We start from the raw sequence: 12,908 nt of genomic DNA on the forward strand, positions 1-12,908 counted from the left end.
ACAGTACCTAAATGTTGGAGATAAGAGTCATACATTCAGCAGTCTTGCTCATTGATCTCTGTTATGCAACAACAGGTTTGCTAATATTAGTGAACATATTCACCATAAGATACTGGTTATGATCAGAGCAAGTATGGCTGTAGCTGCAAAGCCGGTTACTTATGAATTCAAGATTCATTCGTGAGAGAAATTTTGTGTTACAATCTTTCTTTGTAGGTGTCGTGTGGAGTTTGTGATCGCTGGAAGCGCTATGCAGCATTCTGTTCTGAGTCCAGTCCCCTTTTTGTTTGTCCTGTTCACAAGGACACACATTTGTTTGGGTGGCGTGCTTTCCATCCCGGCCAATGGACACACATTATTCCACTGATCTACAAGCGTGCACCAAGATATGCAGCAGTGTGGAAACATAGGCAGTGGGGAAGAAGATGGCAAGCCAGTAAACACTGATGTAAACAATGTAGGTTCAAAATGTGAAAAAGACTTGGCTTTGTAATTGTTTTAGGAGGACAGAAATGAACCCAAAATGTTCGTTAGATCTTTAGGGCAAAGTGCGTTTTGGTGTGTAACACTAAAATGAAAACAGAGCTTTTTGTTTACAACCAAAACTCCACCAGGCAGCGTTAAAGCAGAGCTGTTCTGCTGTGATTTAAATTGCTTTCTGTTGCCTAATTATACACTGTGCAGCTGTATTATGCAGGACTGCACTTCTTACTAAAATGTCCTTCACTGCGAATGAGTTGTTCTCAATCGATGATTATAGAAAAAATTGAAATGTGTTTCTGGAAGTGGAGCCTGGGGCAGCTCTCTGTTAGCAGTGTCATGTAAGAACTTATGTTTATGACTGACAAATGTTTCACTGCTGCAGTATGTTTTGGTCCGTAGGTCCATATGTTTGCATTTGTATGTGCATGACACAGCAAATAACATAACTACATAATACAAAATGTAGTATTGTCAGATACTCTGTATGAAAGGACTTCCAAAAATATAGTCAAATAGTCATTTTAATGAGAGGCTGTAAATTAGGGGACTCAAGACCCTATTGCTCCCTGTTCCCTGTGCGCAAGACATTAATCAATAAAAGAAAGGGCTCTGGTTTTAAAGATTTAATAGAAGATGTAGTAAGGTCATGGTCTCCTCTGAAAGACTTTTTGGTAATGTGGCCTTGTCGGCTGCTCTCACATCAGATCTATTCATCTTCGAGACATTTTTCATTTTTGACCCTTGGCAGTTGCATCAGCACTGCATTTAGAAACAAAGCAGAGGCACAGTAAAAGAACAGAGTAATTGGGTAAAATTAGTCACCTCAGAAAACAAGACTAGGCTCAAGGTACAAGTTTCCATGGTAACAGCACTGAAGTGTGCTCTGTGAAACCAAAAAGTTAACCAGTCTTAGTGAGATAAATCAGACTTCATGCAGGTTTTTACTCGGCCCTCTGTGTTTGCATCAGCTCCTGAGATGGGTAGCTGTCGTCAAGACGGCTGACCCCTGGCTACCTCCTGGCTACCCCCTGCCATCCTTACACATCAGCTCGCATGCAGGAGCTCCTCCCCTTTATTCGGGTGTTTATGCTTGAGAATTTCTATTATTGGGCTCTCCTGCATTCATCTGTCATGTCTGGATGCTCCGTGATACGAGGTGGCAGGCTGCAGAGGCACTGAAGCATTTCCGCTCCAAGTGTCCTCTCTCCCCATTTCCCCTCTTCTTCTTCTCTTTTCTCTGCTATCATCCTTTTTTATTTGGCTCTGCTCTTATCTTTTGCCCATCTGGCCCCTTCCACAGACAAGTGTACGCAGACACACATGCTCTACATGTTTTGTACTCTCACTCAGGAACACACACTTTTGCATTGCCATAGGGAACTGTGCTAAGGTATGTGTCTGTGTCCATCCACTTGCCCTGGGGTCAAAGGATAGATCACTCAAGCGTTGCCTGTAAAGAGGAAAGCTGTATTTCTTTTTTTTCACTCGAAGCTCTTAATGCATGCTTACATTGTGCTTACATAGCTGGAATCAAGAGCCGTGCGCGCGTGTGTCTGTGTGTGTGTGTGTGTGCGTGTGTCTGTGTCTGTGTGTGTGTCTGTGTGTGTGTAGGTGAGTGAATGAACATGCCCACATGTGTCCTGGGAGCTGACAGAAAGAGAGGGTTGAGATGAATAGTCCATTGTCTGCTGCAGAGCTGGATGAGAGTGCATTGCTGTTGTTGAAGGAGTAGAAAGCCGAGGTGGATAACAGGATGTGCCGGCCTACTGTTGATTTAGAGCTAGGGCAATGATCCACCTCTGGCTAGTTTCTGCTCCTCTCAGAGCCTGTATTTCCAGATCCAAGGTGTGTCATGTCCCAGAGCACGCCAGCCCATGTGCTCTTGTTTTTCAGAAGCAGAGGTGAAAGAAAGAAAGAAGTATTCAGATCCAATCATAAGTAACAAAACAGTTTTAATACATCAAAAATAATAAAAGCTTTATATTATTATACTGTAGATTACTATTATGGATTGCTGGTTTTAGTATTTTCATACTCAGTTGGGTCAATAAAAAGTCAGAAAAGATGGAAAAATTCCCATCAGTAATTCTCAAAACCCAAGGTGTTATAAAATACCCTGTTTCTTTCTTACTATCGGTCCAAAGTTATTTCATTCACTATCATAAAAGAGGGAAGAAGAAAACCTGGAAATTTTCCCATTTTTAAAAGGCGTTTTAAAAAATTACTGGAACATGAATTGATTATCAGAGTAGCTGCAAATTAATTTTCTTACAGCCAGCTAATCATTTCAGCTTTAATTATTACTGATGCATGAACATTGGTTGAGGTGGAACGTGCTTGTGTCTTTGAGTATCTTTAAAATCAGTCTATAAATATAATGTATTATTAATATGATGTATATTATAATATATCAAAATTATATAATATAATATAATATAAGTATAATATTTCCTTCTGAAATGTAGTGGAAGTGTAAAGTAGCAGAAAATGGAAGTTCTTAAAGTAGCAGGACCCTGAAGTTGTCCTGAGGTGCAGGAGTTGGTTAAATGTACTTACCGGGACAAGGCGTCCTCAGGGATGTCAGGAGATTCTGGGAAAAGTGAGGACAGTTTTTCCTGTTTGTATTTCTTCTAGTTCAGAGTATTTGCATTCAGCATTGAGGTCAGAATTATGTTGTGCAGTGAATATGTTCAGTGAGTAAAGAGCTATTTAAGGCTGTGTACACAGTACGTGTGCTTATATAGATGTGTGTTCCCGCTGGCAGAGAGAGATCTACCATTTGGAAGCTTTATATGTGCCCTTGATGGATGACAGAGATGGGGATGACTCTATCACATACACATAGACAAGGGTATTACTGCAGCGCTCTCTGAGCTTATACATTAAATAATCAAATACAGCTCAGTTGTTCATGACCTGGGTGAAATTGTATTTGAGAACATATATAGTGTTTTATTTTTAGCCTCTTTGTTGCTGCATTGAAGGTTCCTACTGTCAGGGAAACAATTTACTCCAGGAAATGTAGAAAATCGCTGCACATCTAAGCTGACTACTATGTTATAAGTGCATTTTTATTGTGCTGCAGCAGAAAAAGACACATACACAGTTGACATGGGTGTGATGTGAAGGGGTGGGGGTTTCAATGCCATTTCATCAAACCTGAATCTCGGACTGAATCGGATTATCTGAATGTTTTCAAATCTCCCATCAGATCTGCTCAGATTAAATAAGATGTTTTCAGTTTTAAAAATGAAATTTTAAGCAAGTTTAATTTTAAAAACTCAGAGGAGAGAAAAGATTTGTTAACAGATTTGTTGCAAGCAGAGTTTAATTAATTCAGGCATTTTACCAACTTTGAACTGGATCCAGAACCAAACTGACCATTTGAACCTGATGAAATTATTCTCAGACGATAACAGTCATTCTTCGCAAAAGTCCCCAAGATAGATGCAGGTAGAGATCACTGCTTGATGCCCTTTTATAAAATGGAGTCGATGGCTTCGAGTTTATTACTACCTGTCTGATTTGTTCTACAGCTGTAAACTGCGTCAGCCTTTTATTCCAAACAAAACTGCTAAGAAACATTTAAAATATGACCCATTTTTGATGCATACATCATTAAATGCACTCTCAAATGGCAGCCTCAGTAGAGCTTCTTACAGTGAAGATATTTCTCACAAAGTTTGATAGTTATCAGATATATCTTTCAGTGATGAAAATCTCATCTCCATCTGCTCTGTCAGGCTGCTAACATCCTGCTGGAGATTTCCCGTCACGTACAATCAGCATGCTTTGAGCCACCGGCTCACATCCAGTCTTTGAAGTAGTCTGCCTTTCCCTTCCCTGGTCCCATCTCCCATGCCAATACTTTACCTCCCTCAAAGCTGTGTTCCCATCAGTCCCTGCTTATAACTGGGGCATGGCTGCAATTGTTGTGCAGCGTTTTCTACTGAATAGTGCTGAGTTCCGTGATAAATGCACACATCAGGGTTTTCCTCTTATGTATGCAGTTTTGATTCTCGCCATGATGTGTGTGCACGAAGGCCAAAACAGAATGGTACAAACAAAGGCACACACACACTCACACACACACAACATTCACTGCTCTTACTGCACACACAGACCTGAGATGCTGATCTGCAGAGCAGCAGGGCTGTGCTTTGCAGACTTTCTGTGTCGGTGGTGTACATGGGGATGGAGATTTTTTGTTTGGCTCTTGAGAGGGGCTTCTCCTCTGAAGTGCTAAAACGCAGAATTGATCCGTTTACTTCGCCCTCAAACACAGAGCTGGTTCAATCGGAGCTTGAGCTGATGAGAGATCTTGGAGTCAATTAGACCAAACTGAAAATCACTAGCCAGTTACGCTGCTCCCTCGCCATGGATGATTGGATGACTTCAGTCAACTTTTTTTTTTTTTTTTTTTGTAAAGTCATTTCCATTGAGATCATTCACAGAATTTCTTCATTCTAGCCTTTGAAATGTGAGAATTTGCTGCTTGTCTCTGTTCACTATCAGTATTTCTTAAATTCCTTTTGATTTAAGACGGTCAGTCAAAAAAAGCTTTTTGAAGACATTACCTTTGGCTGCTGTTTTCTTCCGCATTTTTTCTCCAAATTATTTTTGAATTAATCAAAAGATAAGAAAAGGATGAATCAATAATGAGAATAATCTTTAGTTGCAGCCCCTTCAGTACGTTTTATGAGAAGATGAATAAACATACATTCAGTCGACTGATTGGGGCAGCAGTATGTATAATTCATTCCCTAAATATGTGAGTGAACGTCAGCTCCGTTCAGTCCCACACAAAAACCCGTCCTTAACCGGACCAGATTTAAGGTTTCACCATTGTAATCTGGACGTCTGAATCACAGCTGGCCCGTTAGGAGCCCTCGTCCATCCTGGTGGACGCTGCTTATTGACTTGTGAGACTCAGTACATGACCCGCGTAGCATACGTGTCTAATAGATTTGCATGGAATCATTTCCAGCTCCGGCTGAAAATAATTAAGTTGACATTCTCTCCCCAATGCAATTAACAATGAGCGCTGTCCAATCTGTGACCTGTTAGATGTTTGATTTCATGGACTGTGTCTTACATTACAAGCCCACGACGCAGAGCGCTCTCCAACAGCAGGCAGCGTGTGAAACTCATCGGGGATCTGTGGCGTTAAGAGGAAACTGCCTCTGAGGCATATCTGGTTCACCAAGCTCATTTTCTTGAGGTGTTGTGAGCTCTGCTTGCTTGTGTACAAATGACTGTCACGTTGCTGTGCTGTTGGCGTAAATTAGCAGGCTCGCAAAATAGATTGTGCTGTTGAACGTGAATTGACTTTCAGGATGAGTAAATGTTAGGTAACTCTTTTTAATTCACGCCTGTAATTTCTTGTAAAAATGTCAGTGCACGAATGTTTTCTTCGCCGTCTCTTTTTGTTGTTTTGATCAATTGTACCCAATGTCTCTTTGTGCATCTGTGAAATTATATGTGTGCACGCTTGTTTGTCTGTGTGCCCATGTGTTACCTTGATGTACAGTAGATCAAGCAGCTCCTCAGATCAGATTGAGCGGCTGAGAGCAGGATGCTGTGAAATTCAGATGCACCATGTGCTGGAAGGGAGGCAGCCTCTGATGTATTTTTAGATGGGCTAAATAATGAATGCCTGAAAAGACAGCTAGGACCCCAGCTGCCAAACCTTCCCCTTTCCCTCTCCGCTCACCTGTTCTTGTACAAGCCTTGAGAAGCAGTATAAGGGGGAGGGCGTCTCCACCCTCACCAAAGCAACCTGCTGCCTCTGTCACCGGCTGTCACTGGAAATGGAAAAAGATCACTGACATGTCTCATCTGGATTCAGTTTGAGGCTATTACTGCCCTTAAAGCTGGGGGGACATGTGAGAACCAGGTGATATGACTGTATGTCACCTGTTTTCAGTGCAGCTTCAGCTCTTGTTCTTTAACAATCCTCGGGCATGTTTTTTTTAAATTAGGCACTTTGTCCATTTGGTTTAACTCACTTTATTCAACAATTTTTTTTAATGTAAGTTCATGTGATTGGTAATAAGTGAAGCAATGTCATTTTTTTTAAATATTTGAAACGCAAAATAAAAACAACATATTAAGATGAGCAGACCTATCTGTACAGAAAATATGAAATATGATTACTTGAAATTATCAGATGATTAGTTGATTAATTAATCACCAAAATGTCAAACATTAGCTGATCCCATCTTCTTTAATGTGAGGATTTCCTCACCACTAAATGATTAATCAATTGTGCAAAATAAATACTTAACGGGTCACTCAATAATGAAAATAATCATTAGATGCAGTCGTGCTTCTACTTATCAAACTGATGCAGTCAACTGTTTCCACTTATGTGTTGTGTTATTGTGGCGTTCATACCAGAGCCGATCTGTTCCTCCTTCCTCCACCCCCCAGCCCCCCCGCTCACACTTCTCTTTCAAACACTCCTGGAAGGTATAAACTGTTATTTACTGAGTAACTGTGATGTGCGCCTCCCCCACCCCCACCCTCCTCCCACCTCCATCCCTACCTCCCTGCAAGGATGTGACTTGTTTGTCTGTGTCAGAAGAACTATTTTTAAATACAAAATTATCAAGTTATTCGTATCAATCAAGCTGCACCTCCCCTCGCACACAGACCAGCCACAGAGTGATGGAGGATCAGATTATAAAAATGCCATAGGCCTGCGGGCATAGTGAGGGAAGATCCATGAAAAGAGATGATTAAGGAAGAATGGATGGAAGAATGGGAGATACAGTGCAGAGTGTGTGTGTGTGTGTTTGTGTGTGTGTGTGTAATATGTGTCTGTACTCCTCAGATGGCAAGTGGCAAAACCAGGCTCTTAAGGGAGGAACCCGGCGGAGCCTCTTCACAAACTAAATGTCTTAAATTCCTCTTCATAAATGCTGTGGGGCAAATTAAAGGGATGATTACACAAGCAGCGGGGCACTCATTAAAACATACCATGGATAACAATAGCAGTGTCACCATCTATATTCCCACTGCCATATCACCACCATTTTTTTTGTTAAATATAGAACTTGTGAATCTGCTGGCTTGTAAAAAATATTATACGTTGATGATATATTTTTCTCATCTTTTTTTTGTAAGGATGTAAAAAGCCCACCCTGATTTCTCTGTTTCAAAGATAAGTGGAGATTTGGTGAATCTTTCAGTATGAGCTCATTAGTCAATGTGGGAGAAGAAAGATCAGAGATGGTTGCACTGGCTCTGTGGGAGCCTCGGCGGTGTGTGTGTGTGTGTGTGTGTGTGTGTGTGTGTGTCTCTGTGTGTTTGTCTGTGTGTGTGGACTGCTTCGCTGTAAGTCACAATAACTTACCTTGTAATGGTACTTTGGTGCTAAGATTTAGATTTTCCTCTGGAAAGCCGCTGTAGCAGTTTGATGGATGTGTCATCGTTGCCATGGCACCATGTGACCAGATGAGGTCATTCAGGCAGATCGAGTCTCTCCACACCTTCATACTGTAACTGTGGTGTTTGCTGTGCATAAGAAAATCATTTTTCATACATGAATATTAAAAGGATTGTGTCGCTAACTTTTAATTGTGTTTCAATACAAAGGCAGAGTTTGTATTTGTAGAAACATTAGTCAATCAATTTGATAAGCCAATCAAAAAAACTATTAATCACCTCAGTTATTTTTCCAAGCCTATTGCCAAACATTCCCTACAGTGATTCAAGCTACTCTAATGTGACACTTAACAGAATATATTTGAGGTTTGGACTCAAAAAACGTAGAAAAAAAAAAAAAGGATTTTCTGACATTTAACAGACCAAAACATGAGAAAATTGAGAATTATTGAGAAAATAATCAACAGATTAGTCAATAATAAAAATAGTTTTTAGTTGTAGCCTTGTTTATATTGTCTTCAATTTCTGTCAACCACTAACATCTTGCAATCTTCAACCTTAAACCTCTTGCTTTGTCTACTGAGTCTGTTTATTATTTAATGTGGATGATGATGTCATGCTCTAGTTGCTATTTGCTAGTTTGATCTGTCCTTCGTGATTCCTTTTCTTGTCTCTCTTGACTGTGAATGACTTTGTTTTTAAAACTTATTTCAAAATGAGCTATGTGGTTAACGGTCATGAAAATTACAAATCAATTACACAAGAAATGAGGGCACTGCTGCAGACACATGAATGATGGTTTTTTTCCTGCCACAACATCTTTCAACATTTTGCTCAATCCTCCAGCTTCTCATTAGTGTCTCGACTACATTGTTTGTCTTTGGAAAAAAATACAGTTTACAGTGGTGTTGTTTTGAATATGTACCACCTGACAGAGACTTCCTGTTATTTACCCTGAAGTCAAAGTGAGTGTATTTATCTGAAGAATAAAGGGAAACAAATGTTGTATTAGTATAAAAATAAGTATTTACATTTTAGCAGGACTTTTCACACAACTCCCACAATGTTATATTCAAATATTTGATATAATAGGCTCTATTAAGTCTGTCTGCTTCTAATTACAGTCAATCTACAGTTCACAAACACCAGAAGTTAGATTCATTCTTCACCAATCAGACCTGCTGATTGGCAATGATGTCTAACAAATAAGTGCCAGCACTTTGTATTTGAGAAATACGGTACTGTAATAATAATAATAATAATAATAATAATGATAATAATAATAATAATAATAATAATGTATCAATAGATAACCACTGGGAGTAAAAAATGGACAAAAGAACACAGTTGTGCTTAAAACAAAACTGAGGCCAACAGGAGCTGTGAAAATAGAATCTCACTCAGCAGAGGAGGCTCAGACTGGGAGATGGCAGATGAAGCACATGTTGTTCAGAAAACCTTCAGGCAACGTCCCATCTTTACTGTGAGTCGATAGGAGCAGCCACTGTCATGGTTCCTCTCCTAACAGCAAACAGAATCATCAGCCGCTGTTGTCTTGTTGCTCTTTTATCAATATGCCTCCTTTGATCTTTGTTTTTTGGAGCCATATCTCTGAGGTCAGCCTTTCCCCTTATTATCTCCGTGTCAGCAGTTTTTTTGATGTTGTTGAGGAGGCCTGTGCGTGTCCTTTGGGCTCTGTCCAACTTACCAGCCTCACTAGTCAAAGCTAAACACCTGTCACTTCGACACTCGACTTCCATCCCCTTGTCACCAGCGGCACAGGGGATTTTGATGAGCCTTGTCCCACCTGTTTAGTGTCAAAGTGTATGAAACGGCCAAGGTTTTTCCTCTTCCTTTTTCCTCTACACAAGAACACACGGTGAAGCTCACTCCAGGATCTGCTCAGTTAGGATGTCTTAAATTGTTTTATTATTTGTTTAGTGGGTTAATCAAGAAACATCCCTCTTTACTAATAGTCTTTAAGAAATTAGCTTTAAATGAGCAGAAACAAATTCTCATCATCAGAGCTGAGAGCTCTACAGCTGTGCTGCAGTGATTGGTCTGATGACAGCTTCAGCTGCAAGAAATTGCATCATGAAAATAAGCACCTTGTATGGTGCCTGCTTTAATGCACGTAAGGATATTTAGGGCTATAATCTGCTTATCCCATGATAACATCCCAGAGTAGCTGGCTACCAAGTTAACGTCTTAATACCATAAGAGGAGATTTGCCCGGCTTGGTTACAGTGACCAGCTTTTAGCTTGAAAACCTCTTTACTCTGGCTGCAGTATCTCAAGTGTGAGAGGGGGAAACACTTTTGTTTGTGCTAAATATTACTGCATGTCTCCCTAGTATTTGACTTAGTGCAGCAGAAAACCCAGAGCTTGAAGCCAAAATATTGCACGATGGGTAAATTCGAAAGGACAGAAGCAGGGAATGTAAAATCATGTGAGACCAAATTATTAATATCCAAGAGCAAGGGCTTGTTTACATTCAACAAAGAGAACAGAAACAAACATCATAATATACTCAGGACTGGAAAAAAAATCCCATAATCTCCTCATGATACCGTAACATATGTCATCACACAGAGCAAGTGGAGTACAGAGAAGTGTAATTACCTCTTTGTTTTTAGGGCTACATCTCCTTTAATGGTGCCTTGAAATCCAGCTAAAAATGCTATGTTCTTGTCCCTGCTGCAGTTGCCATAGATACCCACTGTGGCCTACAGGACAGAGTCATCACTCGCAGAATTGTTTAGACTGGTTTCATAAGAGCAGAATAACATCTCCATCAAACAAACAGCAAACAGCTGTAAAAGGCAAAGGACCAGAGAAGCACAGCGAGAACAGAGAGCAACTGAACAACTGAGAGGCTCCCAAACATTTCTTACATCATAGTTTGTCATCTAGAGCAGCTAAAAAACAAGCCTTAAAAACTGGGGTTACAGGCAAACTATATGCAGGAGTAGGCTTCATTTGATGCCACAAGTGGAGCAAATCCCTTCTACTCATCTTTACTATGGATACAGACAAAATCCAGATCGAAACTTTTGCTCTGAAATAAGAAAAGGCATCGCCTCCTACAGACGACATTCTGTCAGTAATTGCCAGATGTATTGTTAACATTTTTGTGATTGAAAGGCAGAAAAAAAGTTATTTAGAGAGGCAACAAAATCTTTTCCTTAACCTGCAAACTTCTTAGTGGGCAGGCTGGAGTATGTGTTTGGCATCTGAGCTGGCAGAAACACTGAGACCCAGTCTACACAAACCTCTGCTGATATCTGTTGTCAGTTATACTGTAACTCCGTCTCCTAGAGATCACCTTCATACTAATCTGTTTTCCCAATTATTTTGTGGCAGCATAATCACTGGTGTTATTTTTTTGAATGACTGAAGGCATACTTTTATTATTAACAGGACTCCCATCTGTGGTTTTATGTTTAGGCAACAAAAGTACCTTGGTTAAGTTTGGGGGAAGATCATGGTTTTGGCTTAATTGAAATAAACATGTTGCTTCAGAAGTCACTGTGAACTTTTTCCGTATTAAACAGGCCAGGATTGTTCTCTAACCCTAACCAAGTGCTGCGAGTGCCTAAAAATAAAGATGGAAAAGTTTAATAGTGCTGTAGTGACTACTTTAGACTGTAAAATGGTGGAAAACAGGTAAACTGTCTGTGAACATTTCACTGATACGTTCAGTATCAACGTATTTGCAACTCTCCTAAAATGGAAATGAACAACACGTCCTCATTACTTTAACAGAAAACATCTGTAATCTGGTCACAATCATGTTTCATAAAAATGTTGTTTGCATTGATATTTATTATTACATTTTCAATTTGTGAATGAAAAATGTATCAGTATTGGTATTGATATTTATATTGATATTGATTTATTTTACCCTTATATTATTTGATATTGGATTGAAACCAGCACTTGTCAGTACTTTGTTAGCAGTGGTGTTGTGGTTGTATGGTAAATATGAGGAGCTGTCTAAAATGCTACCCCTGACAAGCTATATGCTTATTAGCCTGCCAGAAAACACTTTTCTCTGGTGTTAGTATTTGTATGGTAGCTCAGTCAGTGAGCCAAAGTGCAGGACAAGACGTGTCCATGTTTGTAGATAAGAAGGTGACACCAGCTGGAAGGCTCACCATGTGTTATATTGATGGCTGCTGTCTGGCTGTCGTAACAGAGTGGTGATGTTGCTGCTTTATGCCAATTTAGTTTAAGTTGAAACAATATATGATGATCTACGCAGAGATCAATGGTCGTCTGACTCATTCATGCACAGAAAGACAGCATGCCATTAAAACCAAAAAAATGCTAAATATAAATTTCTCCGTCCCTGCTTTCTGATCCTGCTTTTTTTTTTTTTTTCTTAAATTATGCAACTATGCAAATCCAAATAAATATAAAATCAGTCATATGCCCTCTGGAATATTAGGACAAAACAAAATGTTTAATTTTTACAAAATGTGCGAATGCTATAAACAGAATTTTTATGTGTCATGATTCTTTTCAGTCACACTTTCTGACAGAATCGTGGATGAATTCAGTGGACTCTGACTTAATTCATAATTCCATCAGCTCTCTCCTCATGTACATCACACAGGCAGCAGCAGCAGCAGCAGCAGCAGCAGTAGCAGTGGTGGTGTTGTGTCAGGCTATCTGTCTCTTCCAGACAGACTAGCCATGCATGCAGCTCAGAATAGAGCAGCTGGGCTGGCTCTTAGACTGGGGCACTGAGTGCTGTCTGTGGTCAAAGAAGAGCAGGCAGAGATATGCCCTGTTAAGCTGAAGCCAGACACGGCCCTGCGGAGAGCCTGTATCAGCTATTCAGCAAAGCCCGGGCTGTGAGCAGTGGAGAGGCACTGGAGTAATAAGACACAGATAGAGACAGCCACCAGATAGACAAACTGGTCTAAGACCATAACTGACGGCTCTCTGGAAACATCCTGGTAGTTTTGCTGTTCTCAGTCTGTGGTACAATCACATAAACAAGAAGACCTAAGAGAAACACACACACACAA

The 12,908-nt window shown here is 40.1% G+C and overlaps 1 protein-coding gene and 1 long non-coding RNA gene across 5 annotated transcripts in view; one reads left to right on the forward strand and one right to left on the reverse strand.

The window, feature by feature from the left end:
- magi3b (membrane associated guanylate kinase, WW and PDZ domain containing 3b) overlaps positions 1 to 12,908 on the forward strand; it is a 121,997-nt gene that overhangs the window by 19,949 nt on the left and 89,140 nt on the right. The window lies entirely within an intron of this gene.
- LOC139630522 (uncharacterized) lies at positions 65 to 11,980 on the reverse strand. 3 transcript variants are annotated; one of them, XR_011693168.1, is made up of 5 exons: positions 10,495 to 11,980; positions 7,841 to 8,001; positions 6,197 to 6,287; positions 3,040 to 3,073; positions 65 to 2,364 (listed from the first exon to the last, which is right to left on the reverse strand). It is a non-coding gene; the product is annotated as an uncharacterized lncRNA (long non-coding RNA). The 3 variants fall into 3 exon arrangements; XR_011693169.1 differs by having other exon boundaries at positions 6,002 to 6,287; XR_011693167.1 differs by having other exon boundaries at positions 3,040 to 6,287.

This window comes from Trachinotus anak, unplaced genomic scaffold (genome assembly GCF_046630095.1).
Source record: "Trachinotus anak isolate AG129_WGS33_773 ecotype Australia unplaced genomic scaffold, CSIRO_AGI_Tana_v1 ptg000013l, whole genome shotgun sequence".
NCBI classification, from domain to species: Eukaryota; Metazoa; Chordata; class Actinopteri; order Carangiformes; family Carangidae; genus Trachinotus; species Trachinotus anak.